The sequence below is a fragment of the Vanellus vanellus genome, assembly GCF_965231255.1.
Source record: "Vanellus vanellus genome assembly, chromosome: Z".
Lineage (NCBI taxonomy): Eukaryota > Metazoa > Chordata > Aves > Charadriiformes > Charadriidae > Vanellus > Vanellus vanellus.
In genome coordinates this window covers 26,616,787-26,643,468 of record NC_138908.1, presented here as the reverse complement: position 1 = coordinate 26,643,468, position 26,682 = coordinate 26,616,787, and the positions used below count along the sequence as shown (strand labels likewise).

The following is a 26,682-nucleotide window of genomic DNA, read 5'->3' as shown; positions in this document are numbered from 1 at the left end:
TACAGAAATACCTGTATCTACTGTAAACAAAGGCAGGCTACCACAGTTCAATCAGAAGGAAAGACACTAAGTATCATTAAATATTTTTTTTTTTAATCAAAAGTCACAGCAATTAGTTTTGAGAGAAACTGCCTGACTACAGGTGTGTATTTACACAGGTTCTTCCTGCTTAGCTTAAAATTTGCATTGCTACCTCTATACTAAAATGTAACCACCAACAGCTTGCCACAATGCAAGGTAAAAGTTGTTGAATTTATCGCATTTTGTCAAAGGGTGAAGATGGAAATAAAAGCTAGTCATTGCAACGAATTAAGATCAGATGATCCCTCTTTGCTACACAGATAAAGATAACATTGTCTCTCATTTGACTAACACTTTTAAAACCACTTTTTAACAGAGGGTCAAACAGAGATCATAATATTACACTAGATGTGAAATACTAGTAAATTTTACACTATTAAACTAAAACATACGCTTACAAACTTTTAATATTAAATATACCTTCCTAGTCCAATAAGTAAGAAATTACAAGCAAATTCTTTAAATTTAATCACTTTTTAATTCAAATACAAATTCAACTGCATTTTTAAATCCATTTCTCCAAGAGGCTGTAATACTCAAAGTATTTACTTACAGATTTAATCCTAAGGTTCCACCAAACATGCCAGGACACTCATTAGCATCAATTCCTAACCTCATTTTAATAATACGATTTTTTAGAAATAGATTATACTATTTGATTGACCATGAATATAAAACAAAGTCATTTTAAATTAAATGGGAATATGGCACAAACATATCTCATGAACACACACAAACCCTGACAAAGAGCTCTTTTCCTATCTCCCCCTCAGAAAACAAAAGGCAGAAAAGGTTTAAAATTAAGTTTATGTTTAATAGATGTATTTCAAACTTAAACTGGAAAAGACTTTCCCTACTCAATAGCAGTGATACATTGTCTGCCTTCCACAAGCACTAACTTAAATGATATTCGTCATAAAAGCTATGACAAAGTAATTACTATTGGCAAAGATGTATTTAATTCATGACCCCATATTGCAGTTACAGATCATTGATAAAAATAAGGCATGGATAATCTGTCATCATGCTCAAGTTTTCAGGACACGCAAATTTCATTAGTGAACAGCAGCAAGGCAAGGCTCATCTCAACTAAATGCCATTGGACAAATTCTTCACATTCAGTAACATACATGGTTAAATTTAAACATTTGCTTAATCACAAAAGCAATTCAACAACTGTCAGCTTTAACTTGCAGTAGTAAGGGAAGATCTAAGAAGCACTATAATTTCTATGAGCACCTAAAATACAGAAACATAAATATTTCTCTCCCTTCCTCTTTGAAGGAAACAATCTAACTGAAAAGCAAACAATCCCTGTTTTTTAGTATGTGTTTGTAAAGGTTAGGTTAGATCTTCAATCTTTTCACAATCTGGGTTTAAAAGATTTGATTGCTTTCTTGTCATTATAAAAAAGATCTTTCTACAAAACAAACGTGCAGTCTTTCACAAAATAACACTGCTGCTTAGTAATGGCAGTAAAAATGTTTCATTATTAACTGAAAGGGATGACTGTTGATCCACTGATTTAAGTGGCTTTTTACAAACAAGGAAAACAAAACAAAAATTATTCTACCTTATTTTAAGATCAACTTAATTTTTAAATGTTGAATTTATTTCAGAAAACTGTTTCTTGAAATGGGTCCCACAATTTAAGCTGAAATGTGAACATGAAATACAGAAGCAGAGCCTGTACTGTAAGGTGAACCTTACAATACGAAGTATTCCATCAGAATCAACAGTTCACAGCACACCAGACTAATACAGTAATTAAAGAATGTACTCAGAGGAGGCCTTAGCTGCCTGGAGCAGCACCCCAAAATACAGAACTTGGTCCGGCAGTACTCCTTATGTGCTTGCTGTGCAGGACTAACTCTGTGGCCATCTCACTTTGAGATGAGACTGTGACATCTGCCTGGAGTTTCTGCCCTGTGCACCCTGGCTACCTCAGACCTCATCAGAAAGTACTCTCTTGATGAGACCGTGCGCAATCTGCTACCCCACTGTCACATTTTAGAGGAGGAAAAGAGTGAAGAGGATTGATACAGGCATTAAAAAAGATGAGTTCCTCTTCCTATTTTGATCTATTTTTATCCCCTGAATTAATTAATACTAAACAAAACAATATACTCAGGACATTTTAAGTTCGAAATAGTAACTATAGACAACCACTATCTTCAAACTGGTTTAAATGTCTGGGTTAGAAAACAATTCTCAGTTCTCAATATATATTATCTCTGATTCCCATTAACTCACAATTTAATAAAGTACAGTTTGAATGTACTTATATTGAACTAGGCTATCAGAACACCCTAATCTGTTTGTTGCAAAATGCAAATAAAATTGTAAAAACAATTCTTCATCTTACAGAATATTGCCCTCCTACTGAAAGACAGAATTTATTATCAAAATGTGTTTACTCTGGATTGGCTAAACACTGCTTCCAAAACAAAACTCTACATCTTTCATGAAAGAGCATATATACATAACCTGATAACCATTAAAATTTCAGAAAAAATTTAAAAATTATATACTTATTTGCAGACAGTGCCACTGTATTACAAATTATGTAACAAGAACCACACATCAGGAATACTGTATATGCACAAAAGGTTATGGGAAAACTACGTGTGCTCAGCATATTTTTTAAAAGAAGAATGCATATTAATTTCTAAAAATTAAAAATAATATCCCGACCATCCTTTTTTATTCATAATACCGAATCAAAAAGACTGATGTGTCCACATGCTAAGAAATACATATCAACCATTTTCATTTAGTATCATTCTGAATACAAAGGAAGAAAAATATTTTCATGTAACTGCAAAATAAGTCCATGGTTTATTCGTATAGCCACTTCATTCTTCCTCCTTGTGTAAGGAGTGTATGAATGAAATATTCACCCTTTCTGTGACAGAAGATAACTTTGCATTATCTCACATTTTAATGCCCCCGTAGTTATAACAGCTTATTTCCTGTTCTGTATTATGAGTGGAAAACCAACACAAACCCCCTGGTTTATTCAACAGTTTTGTTGTTCATCCTAACAGAACAGATCTCACTCCCATTTAAAATATTTTTGTAAAGAAATTAACTTTTATTTTCACTTCACCTATGCAATTTGATCTTACACATTCCCATTAAAATTATGATGTACTATGGCACATTTATCTGTCTACCACAACTTCAAGGCTTCTAAAGGGCATGGAAGATTATTTTACAGTACACAGTCATATAACAACTGCTTTGTGCTCACAACCTTTCCCTTCCAAAACAGACCCAGAAGAGCACTGTGAATGTTCAGAAATACAGGAAGCCTTATTCACACACAACTGTTCTACCATTTAGGTCATTACGCCTGCAAACTATTAAACACTGTTAGTCTACCTCCTTTTCCTTTATTCCAAGAACATTGTCATTTTCACACATCAAAAACATCAACTGTTTCATTTTGTTCATTCCTTCTGAAGGCCTCCTAATTGCCCAAATAAACCCTTTCAGTTTTCTTGGTCAAGAACCTGACAAATCCATGTTCCTATCATTGAAAGCACCATCATGATCATAGCATAAGCTTGCTCTGTTGTCAGATCACAGACAAAACTAATCTACTATTCCCTCAATATTTTTATTTCAGGTAAGAAACCTTAATACCAACTTAGGCAACACTCTCACTGCTATCACACAATACAAACTGAGAAATAGTTGTTCCTAACAGATTTTCAAATATTAAAGCTGTTGTACGTTATATATATTTATATATATATTATATATATATTATTTTGTATTATATATATATATATTATATATATATATTATTTTGTACGTTATATATATTTGCCAGATTCTTCACTATGTCTAAAGATGTTTCCTCAGTGAAACAAAGTGATAAACAAAGTGAAGCAATCCAAAACACTGATAAAAGAGTGATATATCTAACTAAAATCCCAAATCTCTCCATCTTGCCAACACAAAGGCATATTCCTTAGTATGCAATCAAGTAGTACACCAACTGACATATTATATCATGCTGAAGCAGAATGAGCTTTAAATCATGAAGTAGTTAAAATCTTGAAATGCATCAGGCATGATGAAAAGACTGAAAGAGGATGTGATTTCTTACAGTTATGTAAGTATTGCACTTCTATGAAATACATTTGTTTTCATGCTTTGTGATCTACTCAGCACTACAATCAGCAAACATTTGGTCTGCTCAGCAAAGTTGCCAGCCTAACAGGCCAGACATCATGATTCTCTTTATAGCAGCTTCAGAACCTTGTCCCTACATTTATGAACTAGTATAGAGTTCTCCAAGAAATTTTACAGTAAGAAGTAAACATGTTACACTCTGTGAGAGTTATTACATTAATAGTACTGGCCTACAATGAAAAGCTGCAGGAAAATTAGTCATTAAAATGGTAATCTTCAGTATTCACTACTGTGATTGACTACTTCATTATAATCACAGTTTGATATCAGCAGTAACTGGTACGAGCGACCTCCAAGCACAGCAACAATAAAAAAAATTAAAACAGCAAAAATAGAGCTTTAATAGGCATGTACACAAGGACTCAGGCCCAAATAACAGAGTTTGGTTCAAAAAAGTTAAAATAAAAACTTATATCACATAGGATACATATATGTATTCCTGCATACACTTCAGTAGAAATCTAATTTATAAATTTTAGCAAATAACCACCTCTAGCCCAGAAAAGAAAACTCTTCAGGGGAAGTTCTCCATATTCTATGCTTTATTCCTTGCACATCTTTATTTGTTCATCTACAAATAGCGCACTATTATACCTTGTGACAAAAAAAAATGAAAGTATTAAAATAGAAACTGAGATGTATTTTTTCTGTTGGCACTAAAAAATCCAAACAAAAAAACAAAAAACCTGAACAAAAAACCCAAAACTTTTGCTTTCTCCTAATTACAATAGCAAAGAAAACCAATTACCTCCAAAAATCATTAAGAAAAGGTGTTTATAGCTAGTAACAATCTACCCAAATTCTTCATAACAGACTTGTTTCTTTGAGTTGGTTTTTTTTTTTTTTCAACACACCTTTGTACCAAGTACTTTGTCAAAACACAAAAGTAGGGGGATGTTTTGTTTTGCTTTATTTGTTCTCATAGTATTTAAAGCAGTCTTGATTTTTTCCTTTCTGAAAGCTGGGCGAACAAGGAAGTTATCAGTGTTATTTGGTAAGTAAATGATATGTACAGTAGTCTACCTGGTTGGTGTAATTTACATACATTGGATCTAACAGATTTAAATCTGAAGAGGCCGTCTGGATGCAGATGGCAAAATAAACTGAGAATATGTAACAATAAGCACAAATAAAATACAGTCAGGGAGGCACTTAAACATATTAATGACAGCCATTTGCCTTTTTGTCATCTGGATTAAACAATTGTACATTTTCAAGGCCAAAGACTAAGATAGGAAGACAAATCATCTCATAAGGGCCCTCACTGACACAGTAGAAAGAGAAGGAGTAGGAATCTACAGCTGCAAGAGAAGCACACAGATACAGAAACTAGAAATTAAGGATTTTTCTCTCTGTCATTGTATCGAGGCAGAACACGAAACAGGCCCAGAAAATTATGCCTGAGGCATTACAAAAGGCATTAGAAGCAAGTAGGTGATATGACGTGAATGTGAATATGAGTTAGAATCGATACTTTATCCTTACATGTTGTCTAAAGGCACACAAAAGACCTGTTTAGATGATTTCAATCTATTGTTGCATACGTGCATTCAAGAACAGCATCTTGCTGATCACAGAATCACAGAATGGTCACGGTTGGAAGGGACCTCTGGAGATCATCTCATCCAACCCCACTGCCATATCAGGGTCACCTACAGCAGGTTGCACAGGATGGCATCCAGGCGGGTCTTGAATGTCTCCAGAGTGGGAGACTCCACAACCTCTCTGGGCAGCCTGTGCCAGTGCTCTGCCACCCTCAAAGTAAAGAAGTTCCTCCTCATGTTAAGATGGAACTTCCTATGTTCAAGTTTGTGCCCGTTACCTCTTGTCCTATCACTGGGAACCACTGAAAAAAAAGACTGTTCCCATCCCCCTGGCACCCTCCCTTTAAGTATTTATAAGCATTAATAAGATCCCCCCTCAGTCTTCTTTTCTCTAGACTAAAAAGACCCAAGTCCCTCAGTCTTTCCTCATAAGAAAGATGTTCCGATCCCCGAATCATCTTTGTAGCCCTTTGCTGGACCCTCTCCAGCAGATCCCTGTCCTTGAACTGGGGAGCCCAGAAGTGGACACAGTGCTCCAGATGCGGCCTCACCAGGGCAGAGTAGAGGGGGAGGATGACCTCCCTTGACCTGCTGGCCACACTATTCTTGATGCACCCCAGGATGCCATTGGCCGTCTTGGCCGCCAGGGCACATTGCTGGCTCATGGTCATCCTGTTGTCCACCAGGACTCCCAGGTCCCTTTTCTCACAGCAGCTCTCCAGCAGGTCAGCCCCCAACCTGTACTGATGCATGGCGTTATTCCTCCCCAGGTGCAGTACCCTACACTTGTCATTGTTGAATTTCATAAGGTTTCTCTCTGCCCAACTCTCCAGCCTGTCCAGGTCACGCTGTAAGGCAGCACAGTCTTCTGGCGTGTCAGACACTCCTCACAGTTTTGTGTCATCAGCAAACTTGCTGATGGTACACTCTATCCCTTCATCCAGGTCATTGACGAATATATTGAACAGGACTGGACCCAGTACTGATCCCTGAGGGACACCACTCGTTATTGACCTCCAACTAGACTCTGCACCACTGCTCTATCTGTCAGCAAGTTCTCAATCCACCCCACTGACCATTCATCTAACCCACACTTCCTAAGCTTGCCTATGGGAATGATGTGGGAGACAGTGTCAAAAGCCTTGCTGAAGTCAAGGTAGACAACATCCACTACCCTCCCCTCATCCACCCATCCAGTCATGCCATCGTAGAAGGCTGTCAGATCAGTCAGACATGACTTCCCCTTGGTGAATCCATGTTGACTACTTCTGATAACCTGCTTTTCCTCCAGATCCTTGGAGATGATGCCCAGAACAAGGTGCTCCATCACCTATGCAGGGATGGAGGTGAGGCTGACTGGTCTGTAGTTTCCTGGGTCTTCCTTCTTGCCCTTTTTGAAGACTGGAGTGACACTGGATTCCCTCCAGTCCTCAGGCACCTCACCTCTTCTCCGGGACCTTTCAAAGATGATGGAGAGCTGCCCAGCAAGGACTTCCCCCAGCTCCCTCAGCACTCGAGGGTGCACCCCATCAGGGCCCACAGACTTGTGGATATCCAGTTTACTTCACTGTTCTCTAACCTCTTCCTCTTCAACTAAGGGAAAATCTTCCTTCCGCCAGACCTTCTCTGTTACCCGCAAACTCGAGGACTCCCGAGGGCTGGCCCGAGCAGTGAAGATAGAAGCAAAGAAGGCATTCAGCAACTCCACCTTCTCTGCATCATCTGTCACCACTGCACCTGTCGCGTTCAACAGCAGGCCCACATTTTCCCTAGTTTTCCTTTTGCCTCCTATGTACTTAAAGAAACCCTTCCTGTTGACCTTGACATCCCTTGCCAGATTCAATTCCAAGGCTGCCTTGCCTTTCCTCATTTCATCCCTGCATACTCTGATGGCATTCTCGTATGCTTCCCTTCTTCCACCTATTGTAAACTTCCTTCTTTCACTTGAGCTTTTTCAGAAGGTCTCTACTCAGCCATGCAGGTATCCTGCTTCCCTTGCCTGATTTCTTGCTCTTCGGGATGCACCCATCCTGAGCTTGCAGGAAGTGATACTTAAATATCAACCAGGTCTCTAGAGCCCCCTTACCCTCTAGAGCCCTCTCCCATGGGATTTCTCCAAGCAATTCCTTGAAGTGATCAAAGTTAGCCCTCCTGAAGTTTAAGATTTCAACCCTACTTGTCATTTTGCGTATACTGCACTTAATCCTGAACTCTGTCTTCTCATGATCACTACAGCCAAGGCTGCCCCCAACCTTAACATCCTCCACCAGTCCCTCCTTGTTTGTCAGTACTAGGTCCAGTAGTATACCTCTCCTGGTGGGCTCCTCCAACACCTGAGTCAAAAAGTTATCATCAATGCATTGGAGGAACCTCCTGGCCTGTACATGCCCAGCTGTGTGGCCTTCGCAGCAGATATCAGGGAAGTTGAAGTCCCCCATGAGAATCAAGGCCTGTAATTGTGAGGTGATTCTCATCTGCCTGTAGAAGGCCTCATCAACTTCCCCATCCTGAGCAGGTGGCCTGTAACAGACACCCACAACAGTGTCTCTCATGTTACCCTGCCCCTTAATCCTTACCCACAAGCTCTCCACTTGCTCTTCGTCTGCTCCCAGGGAGAGCTCTATACATTCCAGTTGCTCTCTCACATAATGAGCGACTCCATCACTCGCCTCACTGGCCTATCTTTCCTAAAGAGAACATAGCCCTCCATGACAGTGTTCCAGTCATGCGAGCTATCCCACCATGTCTCAGTAATTGCAATGAGATCATGGCCCTGTGACCGCACGCAGATATCTAACTCCTCTTGTTTATTCCCCATGCTGCACGCATTAGTGTATAGGCATTTCAGAAATGAGAAATGATGAGAAATGCAAGTGGGACTGCTGTATTAGTTATGATTGGAAACAGCCTACAATCCTGATTAAGCCTAGTGCAGAACCAGACCTTCATGCAGAGAGGCTGAAACAGAAGAACCTGTCATCACGTTGATCCACAACCCACGGGCGGAAAGGCTTGTGTGAAGCCTTGCATGCTGTGTGACAATGGCAGGACCAGCACAAGAGGGTGCTGAAGTTCAGCAATTCAGTTTTAAAAGGAGAAGAGAAAAGAAAAAGAAACACCTGCTTGCTCTTCCCAGAGTTCAGCACATTCAGAAAATAGAGATCACGACTATTGCTAGTGTCCGGGCCATCACAGAGAAGGAAACGGGAAAATAAAACAAAAGTAAGAAACAAGCAAGCAGGAAAAAACAAAAAGAAAAAAAATTGTGGAAGTTCTTCAACTTTACTTAAATCACTAAGTCGGTATGTCTTGGCTTAACCCTGGTACAGCCACTCACTTAATCCCTCGCCCAGTGGGATGGAGGAGAGAATCAGAACGGTTAAAGTGAGAAAACTCGTGGGGTCCATATCAGCAGTTTAATGGTTAAAAAAAAAAAATATAAAAAAGGAAAATTAAAAGAAAACAATAAAGAGGGAAAAAACTCCAAACTGAGAAAAACAAATGATGCAAAAAAACCCAGAACAATTGCTCATGACCAACCAACCAATGCCCAGCCAGTCCCCGAGCAATAGGAGCGTGGCCAACCTTCTTTCCCCCTCCAGTTTTACTACTGAGCATGACATCATACGGTAAGCAATATCCCCTTGGTCAGTTGGGGTCAGCTGTCCCAGCTGTGTCTCCTCTCAACTTCTTGTGCACCCCCAGCCTGCTCACTGGTGGGGTGGTGTGAGAAGCAGAAAAGGCCTTAACACTGTGTAAGCACTACTCAGCAATAACTGAAACATCCCTGTGTTATCAACACTGTTTTCAGAAAAAAATCCAAAACATAGCCCCATGCAAGCTCCTATGAAGAAATTTAACTCTAGCCCAGCCAAAACCAGTACACAGTATTATCAAAAATTCTCATTTTCGTTTAAGAAAGTCAAAGGTTTAAAAAACAAAAAGCAAACAAAACCCAAAACCACCACAAAACACACCTTTAAACAAATAAATCCAATTCTGAATAGACACATAAAATAACAAAGTATTTTTTTCTAGTCAAGATATTCAACGAGATTTTTTGAAAGAAATAACATTTTTTTTGATCTTTCTAATCTTTACCTATGTAACACCCTTCACCTTTACCCCACCCTTCCCTATTGGTATATAAGACAATTGCAAGCAGGAAAGTAATTTTTTATGCCAGAGCTGTAAAACAAGCTATATAAATCAATAAGGGAAGATGAACCATTACCTTACTGAAAAACACACAAACTATTGCCAGCCTCCTAAATCTTTTGATGAATTCCTTCTCAAATCAGCTGCAATTTTGTGAAAATAGCAAACTACACAATATCCAATGCTTTGCATAATCAATGCATCTTCAACATCTCCAGCTTCTGGCAAAGCAATCAATTAGGTCAGCTCTCAAATAATCATCAGTAGTGCCCAAGTATACTGTTTAATGACTTCCAGTTGTACAGCATCAGCAATTTTGGGGGGGAGGGTGGACAGGGTGCGGGGAGCAAGAGAGACAGAGACAGCAAGAATGAAGATCTCCCCACCCATAAATATAAAAAGAAGAACAATTATGTCATTTCTATTCCCAATGTAGTATCTGGAAAGGTGTCACAAATTCATTTTTGTTTCTTGTCTTTGCCCATCCCCAACTCACTTTCCCACCCTCATACATCTACAGAAACAGCAGAATATAAATGAGGGCACAGGTCTCTTCAGGCTCTCAGCAACCTCTTTCTCCAGAAAAAAAAAGAATGACCAGCTGGACAACCATGAAAATCATCTCCTGCCTTGTTCCTTTATCCTTGGATAGTTGGACCCCTAGCTGTCTTAGTCTCATTACCTTGAAATGACAGCCAGTGTCTGGCTCTGCAAACTCATTAAGTCAATTCCTCTTCTTCTGACCTCCGTAGTATAAACTATTCCAACAATTAGCAGAACAAATTTTAAGGAAAGAAAAAGGATGCACAGGTAAATGAAAAATCTAAAACACACATTTACCTGAAGTGGGCTACTGTCAACTTAGCGTGTCTATTTTTTACAACTCTTTGGGGGAGCTTTCTTGGATGAAGAAAATGCAGGGACAAAAATTTCTATGAGTAATGCCCTTCACAGAATATCACAAAATAAGTTATTAAACTGAGGAAGGTGGAAATCAATATAAGAATTAAAAGACAGGAAAGGAACTGGCTAAGATGGAGATAGCAATGAACTGGATTGAAAGGAGAATAATTGTGCTGGGTGGGGAGAACAGTTACAAGCAGAGTTCGTGAAATAACTGTCTTGAAATAGGTATTAAATAGTTTTATTAAGAAGACTATGCAATCCCCAAAAAGCAGAATGCAATGAACTTTACTGGTGAAGTTGGAAGTATAATCAATACAGATGAGAATAAAATGCCTGTTTTGTGAAGGCACTGGATGAGTTTGAAGACTGGAGTAAAGCAAACAGGATGAAACTGAAGCGCATTTTTTACAAAGTCACTAGAACTTCTCTTACTAACTCAGATCTTATCAGCTAAAAATACACCAGGGGAGAAAACACTGGGTATACTGCCTGGTTACAGATGAGTACTACCAGAACCAATTTGAAGCAACAGAAAAATTGCCTTATAACATATCAGGAAAGGTTTTCCTAGAAGAGAGGAGGAACGCAATTCTGCAATGCATTCAGTAAAAGTATGTAAGAGAAGTTATTTGCAATTCTGTCCACTCATATTCAGACCAGACAAACGTAGAAAAGAGTTGCCAAAACCATGGAATGAAATGGAAGCCAATGAGACATTTCAAAATAGCACAGTTTATCAAAGATTAATCCATGACCCGATCTGTTACCTGAGATACACCAGGAGGTGAGAACTAAGGAAAAATTATCTTAGCTAAGGACAATTATAACCACTAATCTTACATGGAAAGACTGGCTACAAAGAAAGACTAGGAATTCAAATAAAGTTTCGAATTTCACAGCACTTCAACTTCCCAGTATTAATAGTGTAAGCAATGTAACTATTTTTTGGATGAAAAGAGATATACTTCCAAACAGCGTTAAATCATATGATTAGCTATGAGACTCCCTGACATAATAGGTCTCTCTTCCATATGTTTCCATGTGTTCCTTACACTAGTTAAAATAATCAGCCAAGTCTCATAGACTTTAGGAACCTCAAGATTTAACAACAAAGTCCAAGGAGTCTGGACTACTTGGCAGAATTCAATGACTATTACTACCCAGTAAAATTTTGGAACAGTATTGTAATCTAACAGCCATCCTGCTGAAACAGGAGTATAGTAGTGTCATGGTTTCAGCTAGGATAGAGTTAACAAGTTGACTTTATTCCTAGCCTCTGGTATAGTGCTATGGTTTGGATTTGGGACGAGAAACAGTGATGATAGCACTCTAATTCCTTGTTTTGCTTTGCTTGTGTGCACAACTTTTGCTCTTCCTATTAAACTGTCCTTATCTCAACCCACGAGTTTTTTCTCACTTTTACTGTTCTGATTCTCTCCTCCATCACAACTGGGGGGAGTTAGCAAGTGGCTGCGTGGTTCTAGCTACCAGCTAGGGTTAAATCACGACAAGTAGTCAGAGCATAACAACGTAATTCAACTGTAGCCACAACTGCCAGCAGATTTGCTTAGTGGTTTTTTCTCTTCTTTATTCTTCTCAATTACTTAAAGTGTCAAATAGTCATCCAGTTCACAATGACAAATCCTTCAGAAAGCACATCAGTTTCAAAGATAAAAGTAGAAGTAAAAAAAAAAACAAAAAACAAAACCAACCACACCCACCACGTTGCGACTCTCATCCAGCAGTTGGAGTGACTATAGACGTATATATTAGTAAGTAACCAACAGAAAATAATTGTTTCAAAAATAAAAATGTATAGTTGGTGGAGTACCAAGTTCAGTATCTCCCCGTGAGTATGTGACAACATCAAAAGTTTATTGGGTAAATGTTTTCAAGGAAATGCAGTAAGAAAAGACTTTGCTTTTTTGAAAGAAAAGGACAACAAACTTTTTGTGTTTTCAATTGGGGGTTTTAATTTAATAAGATGTTATCTAAGGGATGCACATTTGTTTCCACATGCTACAAAGTCTGGTGGCAATTTTGCTGTGAGAAATAGATTCAGTAAGTGCCCTGTGCAAATATACTTAACCCACAGCCCATGGAATGTGCTTTACTGGAGTAAAGTCATTTAATAGGGACTGGAAAGACTGAAGACTTAATACCTGACAGTGACTGTCACTAAAATGGCTGTTTCCCCCCAAAGTTAGAACCATTCGCCTGAAAATGTGCCCTACACAAATAGCAAAAAGTGACTGCCTCATTTTACAGCTGTTTTTATTTCCTGTCTCATTGCTTCACTGCACTGCAAGAACCCCAGGGAACTGGACATGCAGTTTATTCAAAGCATTCTTGTTGCTGTAGGAATATGAAACAATATCCCAGCTTCACTATGAAATGACCTTGATGATCTGTATAACATTTGTCAGAGACTAATAAAATTTGTAAAGATACTTGCTGATATGATTGATTGCATTCTTTACTGCTCCAGTTACCTCAAACTAAATTGCCTGTCATTATAATGATGCCTTTTGTAAGTGCAGTTTCTTAATTTTTTCCTCAGTCTTTCAACAGCAATCTCACAATAGATTGAAAGTGTTTATGGATCAATAACATGCAAGAATAAAATACTTCATTCTAACAACAAGTATTTTTAATCTTTCTGCTTATGAGGTGCTGTGACAGAGCATTAGCAGAGAATGCAATTTCTAAGTAACAGGAAAATAATATCCTGCACCATGAGCAGACGGAGAATCCTATAGATTCTGAACAATACCAGCTGCTGGTGATTCATGGTTGTCCCAATAGACAAAAAAGAAAGTAAAAAAAATATTAAAGAAATTGTAATTAACATATACATTCTAGACACACCTGATCACAGTCTGTCCCACTGAGCTACTCAAGTGTGCATGGCCTGTTTTTTCCTGACACTGAGTTCAGGTGCATCGCACAACACAATGATAACCAGAAGGGCTTTGAAGGAGCCAGAAAAGATTCAGAGCATTTATTCATTTGGGTTCTAGGCATGATTAAAATGTCTGTATTCCTTTCAGTCTCTGAAAACAGCACATCTTAATTCATATGGGAACCCAGTTAATCAGGTCATCCTGACACAGTGTGCTTCAGGATTGGGTACTCGAGAACCAACTGTATCTCTGTACAAAGAACAGTAAACCTTCTCTGTAAGATCAGGAAGCTTTCTCATTCACAGCCAGGTTCACAAATGTCATAGGTCCAAATGCTCTAAAAGAGCTCTCCTCGATTCCAAAAGTCAAAGTTGAGAGAATTGCGACAAAAGAGGAAATTTCTCTGCAGATCAGCTTTGTTCACTAAAAATTGAGCCAAAAAGAAGGCAGTCTCCAACGGGAACTTATGTTCGGACAGATTCAGGCACCAAATGAGAATTACCGATTTGTACCAGCTGCAAACACTGTTAGATGGCACAGTAACTTCTTACAAGCAAAACTGACCGTGTTGGGCTGACCTTGGCTGGCTACCAGACACCCACCCAGCCCCTCTCTCATGCCTTCTCCTCAACAGGACAGGGTGGGGGGATGGCATAAGATGGAAAAGCTCATGGGTCGAGTTAAAGAGATCACTCACCAATTACTGCCACAGGATAAACAGACTCAACTCTTCCACCTCTTCCCCTCCCTGAGGGGTGCAGGGGGATGGGGAATGGGGGTTGAAGTGAGTCCAAAACAACTCTCTGCTGCTCCTTCCTCCTCACACTCTTCCCTGGTGGGGTCCCTCCTACGGGATACAGGTCTTGATGAATACCTCCAATGTGGGTCCATTCCACTGGGTGCAGTCCTTCAGGAACAGACTGCTCCACCATGGGTCCCACATCAGCCACAGCTCCTGCTCACATGTGGGCTCCGCTCCACAGGTCACAGCTCCAGGAGCCTGCTCTGGCACACGCTCTCCATGCCTACAGCTTCCTTCAGGGCATCTCCACGAGCTGCAGCGTGGAAACACACTCCACCATGGTCTTAACAGGCTGCAGGGGAATCTCTGCTTCGGCCCCTGGAGCACCTCCTCTCCTCCTCCTCCTTCACTGGCCTTGGTGTCTGCAGGGCTGTTTCTCATACTTTTTCCTCACTCCTCTCTCACACCCTGCTGTGCAGCACTTTTTCCCCTTTCCCAGAGGCGGCACCACCTTGGCCAAGGGGCTCAGCCGTGCCCTGTGGTGGGTGGGTTGGAGCCGGCTGGAATGGGCTGTGTCCGGCACGGGGCAGCCCCGGCCTCTCCTCACAGAGGCCATCCTGCAGCCATCACTGCCAGCACCTCACCACCGACACGCGCTACACTGACAAATCAACAACAACAAAAAAAGAAACTAGAAAAGAACACAGTAAATCGGTTGGGACTTGACTAGGTAGGAGCAAGATAAAGATATTATAGATGTAGACCTCTTAATAGGGATTACTTCTAAATTACTGCTTCTCATTACCTTGGACTCCAGGAAGCTGAGGTACAAACCCATGCCCTGACAAATACTTCTTGATTCTAATACACAAAAATATTTTACAGCAAAGTTATATTTATAGGCTCATATTGCTAAAACCATATTAACTAGCTCTGATTTTTGTTAGCGAATCTCCACAGTTTTTACTAAAACTGCAGTTTTAGTACAGACACACAGATTCAGCTGCTTCAGGTCACAGACCTGATCTGAAGCAATGTCACTGATGACTGCAAATCTCTCCAGTCCCATTCCTTTGCTTTTACCACTGAAGCACTGCTTTAGCTTTAAATCAGTTCAGATTACAGCATCCTATTCATTAGTATTTTCAACTATAAACTACAATTTCACATTCTTCAATTAGGCTACTCTAAAGGTTAAAGCAGTATCTTCAAAAACTAAACTACAGAAGAAGAAAGTGGAGTTACACGCAAAACTATCAACAACAACCCCAGTATTGAAAACACCTGGTCTTTTAAGGTGGTAATAATTTTTCACTTACTTTTCAATAAATCTTACCTCTCCCCCTTTAGCACTTCTGAATACCTGAGTAAATTAAACTATAGAAAGCACTGCAAAGCTATATATATAAAACTACACACAAGACCTCAGTATAAGATACACTTTTGTGCTACTACATAACAACATCTTGACCTATAAAAATATAATACATACACTACATTATAAAATACATTATATATATACACATTAGCCAAGGAATGTTTTCAGACAGGTCAGCATATAGTACGAGGGATGTTTCACTTTGTATTAATTTTGCAAAGCCAGATTCCTCAAAGGATTGCTCTCCTTCTAATGGGATCACAATTTTGAGGAACCTTCTGGCTCCGTGCATGCTATACAGAATGGTGCTAAAAAGAAATCCCAGCAGGCACCCAGACTGTATAGCAGAGGATAGAACAAAACCAAACAGTTCACCTAAAATCTGTATCTAATTTGGTTATACAAAAATAATGGAGTGAAAACACATTTACTATAAATACATCATTGCTGGTTTGCTCAACATTTTTGAAGATCAAGTCACTTATCTTTTGTTCATTTTGTCCTAGTTGTGTTGTTTTCTACCAACTTAAGACATTCTTTCCCTCTATGTTTACATGTTTCCAGTGCTTGCAGATAACTGGTACAGCTAAAAATTTGAAGTTCAAAGGCACAAATAGTTAAAGAATTACTACTGCACTGACAGTACCTAAAAAAGACCATATTGTGCCTTGCCTGCTAAAACTGTAACCAGACCATTCAGAAAACTGAATTGATATCACTGATATTCAGCGAATATCTGAATATCTTCAAAATTTAGGTAATTTCAAAGTTATTTTTTAAAAAAATACACTATTCTCGTCTTGTAATTAGATTTGAATGGATACCCAAATAGACGCCTTTGACAAAAACATGAGAAATCTTCCACTTCAGAAAGACATACTGTTGTAAACAAATCAATCATATCTCTTTTCACTGCTGCAGATACAAGGTGGAAGAACACAGACCTCTTTTCTTACTGGCAAAACTTACACCAAAAGACATAACATAGCCTCAGGGAAGGACTGAACTACTTTCCCCTCATCATTAACCAACAGTGAGGAACTAGAAATAACATTCAAGCCTTTCTTTCAAAAAAAAAAAAAAAGCACCATTGCTTCCCATTGTTTTTAAAATCAGCTGGAACAGTTTACGTGACAAGTTTACCGGGATTTTATTCCAAAATGCCCATTAGTATATAATTTTCTTAGGCTACAGAAGAGTTCAACACAGACTTTAGAAGAGCTGCTGAATTCAGGTAAACTTAATTTAGAGCCTTTTCTCAAGTGCAATATTGTTTCTGGGAAACAAAATGTTTTATACCCAAAACATGTATCAATGTTCTGTACTAACTTTTGTATCTCTCCATATTTTGAACCCAAACTTCTCACACATGAAAAATATAAACAACGTAAAGGAACAACATCTTTTTCTGGTGGCATTGCTTCCCGCCTCCCCATCTGTGGCCTTTCAATACTTAAAGGGAGCTTATAAGAAAGATGGGGACAGACTTTTCAGCAGGGCCTGTTGCAACAGGACAAGGGGTAATGGTTTTAAACTAAAAGAGGATGTATTCAGACTAGATATAAGGAATAAATTTTTTACAGTGAGGGTGGGGAAACACTGGCACATGTTGCCCAGCAAAGTTGTGGATGCCCCATCCCTGGACACATTCAAGGTCAGGTTGGACGGGGATTTGACCAACCTGATCTAGTTGAAGGCGTCCTGTTCATGGCAGGATGGTTGGACTAGATGACGTTTAAAGATCTCTTCCAACCCAAACCCAAAAGCATTTAATAATTTCAGTGTATATTTAAAGTCAGCATATATTTTGGCAAATAAAATGCCTCTCTTTTTAATTATTTCATAATAAATAATCCATTATTCAACTCCTTACTAGAATTTAAATAAAATCTCTTGTGTGTTAAGATAAAGAAAGTTTAATAAGAAAAATCAAGAGGTGTGCGTGGAAGCAAAGCAAAAAGAGGAATTCTTTCCCTCTTTCCCATTGGCAAGCACTGTCCAGCAACTTCCAGGAAAGCAGAGCCACAGTACATGTAGCAGTTGCCTGCGAAGACAAACTCTGTAACTGGTATTGTCTTTCTTATCCTCAGCTTTTATTGCTGAGCATGTCACCATACAGTATGGAAAACCCCTTTTGGTCAGTTTTGTCACCTGTCCCAGCTAAGTCCTCTCCCAACCTCTTACACACCCCTAGTCTACTGACCTTTGCAAGGGACAGGGTTGGACCTAAAGCCTTGATGCTGTGCAAGCTACCTGTTCAGCAACAGCCAGAACATGGGTGTGTTATCAACACTGTTCAGCCACAAATGCAAAGCTCAGCACCATATGGGCTCAATGAAGAAAGTTAACTCCATCCCAGGTAGACTCCAAGAGCAGGGTGTAGCAGCAACCCACTGGGGATCAGCCATCAGCCTCACCTTTCCCATTAAGCATATCCAAACATTAGAGCTGATTACCATACACAGTATTTATAAGAGTAAGAGATGGCCTACTGACGTTTTAGTTTCCACGCTTTCCTCTAGACCCTAAAATTTAATGCATGTTTCTATTACAATCTTTGAAAATATTCAAATTAATGTTCCTAAGAGATAGTGTTATTGAGCATTGATGATTTCTATAAAAAGCATTGCTGCAACATTCTTTCTAGCCCTAAAATAACTTAAGATCCTCAATATCTACTATTCTCAAATCACTTAAATTTCTGCAGTATTTGTAATGATTAATTTCAGAGTTTTTCCTGGTATTTATCTGCTTAGCAGAGTTTAAGGCAATAAACTGTACAATTGATCTGGAACCTTTGACAGCTTGTCACTCAACTGTCACAGTTTTCTGATTTGCGTCAAAATTTGTTTGCTCGTACCTGACAGATGACAAGAGGGTTTGAAGACTTATGCCTATGGCAAAATGAAGCTCTAATAGGGAAATATATACTTTTGAATCATTACAGTAAAGATTTGTGCGCATGCCAATACTGAACATTATACCTGTTGCCATAGGTAACTCAAAGCATGTAGTTCAGTAACACCTGCACACACTTTTACCTTATCATCAAACATAATCATCAACTTATCATCATCCTATCTTCAACCATACCTCTTGTCAAAGAAATACTCTGCATTTCTGGAAGCCCCTATGAAAATTTGAAGATTTGTTCTGAACCACGTCATCCTCTGTTTCTTATGCATAAGAAGTTAAGAGCTGTTTTCTATTTAATGCATTGTTTTGGAAACATAAACATCAAATCCATTTAAGCTGATGTGGAAATTCACTGACAAAAACAGTTGGGGGGAACAACTCAAGAACTGTAATTAAGGTATCCCTGCATGCACCCTCTGAAGTCCACTCAGTCTGCAATATTAAAAAAAAAAAAACAACCAGCTCTTTCTTATCATAGATATGCTTATATAAGTTAAGGTTTAAAGCAATTTTAATCAAGGAAAAAATAACCTATCCAAAATAGTGGCACCCCATTTCTGCGACATACTTTTCTGTCTCTAGAAAACTAATTTTTTTTCCTTAAGAAAAACATTATTTTTCTTTTTTTTTTCCTTTTCAAAAATGAAAACAGGAAAAGAAAGTGGCAAGCAACAAATCATTTGTTTGTAAGGATTCTGAGAAAAGCAAGTATTTCAAATATTTTGAGTTACGCATCAAATAGGATTTATCTGAATTACAGATATTCTACTGTTTATTTGCAATAAATATCTTAAGTGAACACAAGAAGGTAAGGAAAATCAATCCATTGTCCTAGACTATCTATTATTTTCCTAAAATACCAAATTAATATACCTGTGTCACAGAATAAGATAATTTGTCATTCTGATAATAAGTTAGATTGTATTACTATTTTAAAATGTCTTGTAACATTCAGTCAAAACATGCTACAACAGTTAACCAAATTTAAACTATTTCCTCTAAACTCACACAGAAATAAAACATTTCTTTTCCATTACAACAGCAACTATCACCTCTTCGTGAAGCATTCAATATCACAAAACGCTCCTCGCATGAATATGAAGAAAAAAAATGAATGAAACTCTTGATTCTTTTCCAGACCTGTTTATGAACCACAGAATCACAGCCTACAGCATATTAACAATACACAAATGCTGGCCCTTGAAGCTGTTACAACTGTAAAGTTTCCTAACCCTATAGAAGATCATCTGAAATACCGATTATCATGAAATATTCATAAGTTGGGGCACATTTAGCCTTGTCTGCTTTTCATTATCCTCCCTTTAGAATATTAGATTATTAAAATCACAAAAAGGACAAAAGAGGTTGGAAAATTCTCTATTTAAAAAACTTCCTCCCCATCATTCAACAGCAGACTTTTCATTCTTCTCCAAACTGTTGCAGAAGTGAAGCTGAAACTTTCTTGTCATGGTTGCTCCCAACCTGCTCACCCTAACTCCTGGATTCTTTAGACTTAATCTTCTCCCCACTTTCTCCTTAGCTCAACAACATTTTTTTTAAATTAGTCGGTTAAGATTTGTGAGACACACACATCTGTGAGTGAACAGGAGATTAAAAGATCTGCCTTCAGAACAGCATATGAACTGGGGAGCAAACAGTAAAATATGACCAGTGGCCACAATTTGAAAAATAAGTGAAAAGAACATATTGACTAAATTCCCACTAATACAAGCAACATCCATTTTGTGTTTGAGTTAAATGAAGTCCTGAAGGAAGAAATGGAAAATACCATCTTTTAAATTAAAAACTGTATCATAGTATGCATGTCAAGAAGGCTAAGAAAGGTTACACACACAGCCTTAAATCAGGTTTTCCTAGTTTTTGACCAGTCAACTATGCCAATGAAGATAGGGTTCAATTATAAATACATTACATATCCAAAGTATGCAGTCATTTTAAGCATTGCTGTAACTCTGTAAAGAATCCTACCTTTTTATTTATCAACTTTACATAGAGTAAATATATTGTAGAGCAGTGAAATAACTAGTATCACTATCACTTTAACTTCATACAAGAATAACAGCTTGGTTTAACAGGTGCGTAATTTTCCCTACACTATTTTATATGTCTTCCTAGCTATGCCTGTCTGATTTTTCTAAGAGTATGGTAAATTGAAATATAAAAGGATTCTTCAGAGACGCTTATTCATGTTGCCAAATAATCACTGAGAGATAGATAGTTGAAGTTTTCACCCTCAATGTTATAAATTAATACATTGTTATTTTTGAAGCACAGGTAAAAAAGTTAAATGCACATGATAGTTTGAAAAACACTGTTAAAGAAATTATCTTCTAAGAGTTTACACTAGTAATTTTTCAATTTCCAGTATTTTTCATATCTGTCTCATGTTTATCCTCTGGTAGACTGGCAAGTTATAACACTATTTTAAAATCTCTGCTTTAAATACTGCCCTGTGATATGTGATATGTTTAATTAAAAACATGTGCACAGCATAATGCAAATTTTACCATGGCAACTTTTGCCACAGAGCAGAAGCAAAACATGAGACAGTCAATTATTTTCAATATAGAAAGAATTGACTTAAGTTTTATTTTAACAAAAACAACAAAAAAGACATACTGACACAGAAAATGTTTAGAAACCTCAGTAAAAATGCGTTCCAAACATTTCTTCATTCTAAGATTTTCCACTGTGAATGTTGTATTTAATATAGTACTTTCATTTCTCCTTCATTATCCAAATCTTATTCAGAATGACAATTGCTGTTAAAGACATGTATGTTGATAAAACACTGCTGAAAGCCTTGAATTAGGAAAGCTGCTCTCAAAGAGAGAAGAAACACTGAGTTACAATTTCCTAAAACTAAAAGTGAAGATTTTCAGTAGCTTCACAGAAGCAATTCTAAGTAGATAAATTTTCAAATTAATATAAATTGTACTGTTTACTCATTACCTCAGCCTTCTTTGCCTTGTTTTTCTATTGCTTTCTAAATAACAACATCCTCTAAATGTGCTTCCTAATTTTGGTGTTCTTGAATATGTTTTTAAAAGGCCTTGGGAAGGTTAGGAAAAAGAGGGAAACATGTTTTACTTAGTCAGGTATAACACTCCACCTACACTTCTTCCCTCCCGTGACAGATTAATTTATTCCCCGGTTTCTACACCACACTGCACTCAAGGTTGGGAAGGTGGGAGGGTGAGGTGGGGGAGAAGGGGCAGCAGCAAGCACCCCAAGCACTGCACAAAATATTCCAAAATATACTTCAGGAGAAAGTCCAGAATGCAAACACTTACAGAGCAAAATAACTACAAGAAGCCATCAGAACTGGATTCAGGATTAAAAAGAGATCCCCACTATTCCTTCATTCATTTGGTATAATGACAGAGTAACACTTTTGAACCAAAAAAGAAAGGAATTCAATGTTGACACAAGGTGGACAAAGGCAGGAACATAAAACTTGTAGAACTTGAAACATCATATGATGCCGAATTTCCAGATGAGCTAAGGTAATTTGGAAACAAAATTATACAATAGCATAATGATTCAGAAGTGACATGATCAAATAACAACTGCATCTTTCATTACAGGAAGAAATAATTTGAATGATTTTGCAGCCTAACGTTCCTAACTAGTGCAAACGATATACTGACTGTACATTTCTTTTTGTAAGTATTTAATATCAATATTATTGATAGTGGTTCTTCAGCTGTAAGCATCCAACTGAAACCCTGGGTTTACCTCCACAAGTATACTGTAGACTACAAAGAGAATTTCCAACAACAAGACAAAGAGGTGATCACTGTGTTCCACCCCCTTGATCCTGACTCAGCTATACACCATGCTTACACCATCTCTCCAAGTTGGAGAGAGCAGGCTTGCATCTAATTCTAGCTACGTTATCCGACAGTTTCCATAAAAGCCACATATCATTCAGTGACAGCTAACCATACAAACCATAAAACAGCACCCTTCACTCTTGCTTAGTAACCATGACTTTGAGGCCACCAGAATTTCAGCACTAGAGCACTAACACATGTCTGTGTATTGGACATCTTCTCACAGACCACTGAAAAGAAGAAAGTCTGTTACATGATTTTAACCTGAACCAATGTTTTAGTAGGCACTATTCAAGACCCTGCCATTATTCTGTTACAATTACAGTTAGTTCTACGGTTACAAGAACAGGAAGTGCATATGCAATCCTCTAGTTGTAAAAGACATAAGTGGAGATAACGGAATTCTCAGAATATAAATCTATTTATAATATTCTAAAAAAGATCTCATTAATTACACATTCACCATCAAAATAGGATTAGAAAAACTTCCTATGAGAAGGCAAAAGAAGCTTTAATTCTTGCAGGCCTGAGGATCTGAGGTATCAGAAAAAGTCCGGGTTTTGTGAACGTTTCCATTGTTTATTATCGACACACTTCAAGAGGATTAACTACTCCATATTTATAGAGTACTTTAGAAATGCAGAGAATGATAGAAGAGCTAGGTATTATCATTCAAAGCATTCTGGCTGCCCTGGTTTGAGCCACACAGGGTTAATTTCTCTACTAACACTTGGGAAGACTGCACTTTTAGAAGACTCTAGTGACTGAATTTGTGAAAATATTTACTTTATAGCTGGCTATGGTGTGTAGGTTTCAAAGTCTCGGTGATTTCGAGTTAGCCAGGTGCAGGGATGAGGAGGAGCGACACCGACCCGAGCGGCCAACGGGATTATTTCATACCATGAACGTCACATTCAAGATAAATTAGAAAGTTTACTGCAAAGTGCACTCTCTCCCTTTGTGGATGCCATCCTGAGAGATTCATGTCCCGGTGCTGGACCCCTGAGCACTTCCCTTCCTCCCAAAGCCGTCGCGCTTGCAGTGTCCAACATTTGCTGTCCACTGCTGGGAGTGCACAGCTTCCTACTGACAGAATGGGCTGAGTATAATATTTGCATATTCTGTATTGGTATCGGGATCCATATTGGTTCTTTAGTGCTATTAATGTTAATTATCTAACCTTACTCTATTAAATCTGTTTATACTTCACCTCCCGGGTTTCCTTGTTTTTTCCCTGATTCCCTTTGCCGGGCGGGGAGGGGTCATCAGGTGATAGAATGATTGTCTAAATGGCAATAAATTGTTATGGGTTTCTCAAACCATAACAAATTTGGTGCCTAAAGTGGTATCATAACGAGTTCGGCACTCAACATGATATTTTGCACTTAATTTAAATAGCGCTGAGAGAACCGTAGGTTTTAATTTGAGAGTTTTGAAGGGTTGAAGTTTTAAACAGATTTGATTGGATTCACTGAACAGTCATTATGACTGTTGGAATGGTTGCAAAGGAATATAGTTGGAGTCCTTTGCTATTTTTGTTTGAACTTAGGTAGGGAGCTATGGGAGCTGTGGGGGAGTTCATTGCCATTTGTCTCTGGTTTAGGGAAGCTTATCATTTCTAAATGTGGACTTAAAAACATTGCCTTGTTATTCTGGGTAGGGATATTTTCCTATGTTATCAGGTACTCTGTAATTTTTCCGTTTTTTTTTTTTTTCACTTATGTAATGGCATCTCGAGAATCGCAGCAGTCGGACCCACCTTGGGACAGCAGGAGGCCTCTGCTGGACATAGTGCATAATTATACCTTGGGTTATATTATGGGCCATTTAGCAAGGGCGGGGGGCGTCTCCTGAGAATGTGTATGTTTTGGTGGCATCAATAGTAATTTTTGAGAGTTTGGAATACCCTTGGAATGTTTTTATTATTGCGCTTGGGCTGTTAAGTTTTGCGGGGTTGATCTTTTTCATTGGCTGGATCTGTGGTAGAGGGAAATGTCCGGCAGCAACCCCGCTGGCTCCTACGACACGCAGACCACCCTGTCCCCCACAGCAGGCATCGGTGCGATCCAGACTGTGCCAGCTTAGGTCCCACCAGCTCCTATGACAGCCCCCGACAGCCCCCCCGACAGACATCGTGCCTGCACATCCCCTGCTAGCCCCCCCACTGGACATCGCGCCTGCACAGCCTCTGCCAGCCCCCACGACATGCATCATACCTGCGCAGACCCCACTGGCTCCATGAAAGACACTCATCCTACCCAGACCCCACTGCCTCCCATGAAAGGACCCGCAGCTGCAACAAGTACAAGACCTATTCCAACCTTGGTGATGGACGATGCAGCTGACTTATAGACTCAATCAGTGCCGGTATCAGTCAATCCTGTACATAAGAGGAAATGTGCAATAGGGCTAGATAGCAATGGTCAACCAGGGACATCACACAACAAAGTAACAGAGGAAACTACTCCATCATTATCCCTAAGTGAGCTGTGAGACATACATAAGGATTACAGCCATAACGAAGGTGAGCAAGTGATTAGTTGACTACTCTGATGCTGGGATACTGGAGCTGATAGCTTGGACTTAGGCGGTAGAGAAGCCGAGTGGTTGGAACTACTGGCTTCAGAATTGGGTATTGACAGGGTTCTTGGAAGACCAATACAATTCCTCGCCCTCTGGAGGCGACTCCTGTTAAGTGTGAGGAGCAGGTATCACTACAGGGATAATATCTCATGCTGCCCATCCAAGTGGACAACTATTGAGAGCAGTGTTCAGAATCTGAGGGAAATAGCTGTGCAGGAGATGATTTTTACTGATTTGGAGAACCAGTAAAACCCATTAGATCCAGATGAACTCAAAATTACCAGGCCCATTTGGTGCAAGTGGCTACTGAGCGCACCAGCAGTGTATGCTAATGTATTGGCATTATTTTGCTGAAAAGAGGATGAGGCACCAACGGTGGGTGATGTGGATACTCAAATGCAGCATTATGCACATAGTCCTCTTTCTACCCCATAGGCTGGTGTCTCAGCATTGGACAAATCAAGTGACAAGGCCGGTGTCTCAGTTAAGGAAAAACACTTCCCTAAAAAACCTGTTCAAGAGAAACAATACCACAACACATTCTGTGGGCTACCCTCCGTAACTGAGGGTAAAACATGAGGAACTGGGATGGAAAACCTACTGCAGCATTACAGACATTCGTACATGAGTTGCAGAGTAAAACACTCCCAAGGGCGGGGGGGTGTGGGGCTGGGGGTGGTTCTTCTTTCAGGAGAAGTGCTGCTCCAGTTTCCAGCGGACAGTCCCCCAGAAGGCACAGATGGGCTTCGGAGCCTGATTTAGGATGTGTGACTGTCAGGGATGGAAGTGAGGGGACCTTTAGTGGAAAGTAGAGGTACCCTGCCTCCAGCCAGGAGGGGGAGAGGGATAATTGAGTTTATTGGACTGTGTGGATTCGACAGCCTGGAACATCAGAACCACAAAAGTACAGGGCCCTGGTAAACACTGGTACACAGTGCACCATAATGCTGTCAAATCATAGAGGGGCAGAACCCATCGCTGTTGCTGGAGTGACAGGGGGATATCAAGAACTGACTCTATTGGAGGCCGAAGTGAGCCTAACTGGGAATAAATGGGAAAAGTTCCCCATTGTGGCTGGCCTGGATGCTCCATGCATTTGTGGCATAGATTATCTCAGGAGAGGGTATTTGAAGGACCTGAGGGGGTACCAGTGGGCGTTTGGTGTAGCGGCGGTGGAGACAAAAGAAGTTATGTAACTGTCTACTTTGCCTGGGCTGTCAGAGGACCCTTCTATTGTGGGGTTGTTGAGGGTTGAGGAACAAAAGGTGCCCATTGCTATTACAAAAGTGCATAGGCAACAATATCGCACTAATTAAGATTCCTTGATCCCTATTCATAAGTTGATCCATCAGCTGGAAAGCCAAGGGGTGTTCAGTAAGACTCGTTCACCCTTTAACACTCCCATATGGCC

The 26,682-nt window shown here is 39.3% G+C and overlaps 1 protein-coding gene across 1 annotated transcript in view; it reads right to left on the bottom strand.

The window, feature by feature from the left end:
- FBXL17 (F-box and leucine rich repeat protein 17) overlaps window positions 1–26,682 on the bottom strand; it is a gene marked incomplete at its 5' end in the record, with an annotated part of 312,610 nt that overhangs the window by 221,039 nt on the left and 64,889 nt on the right. The window lies entirely within an intron of this gene.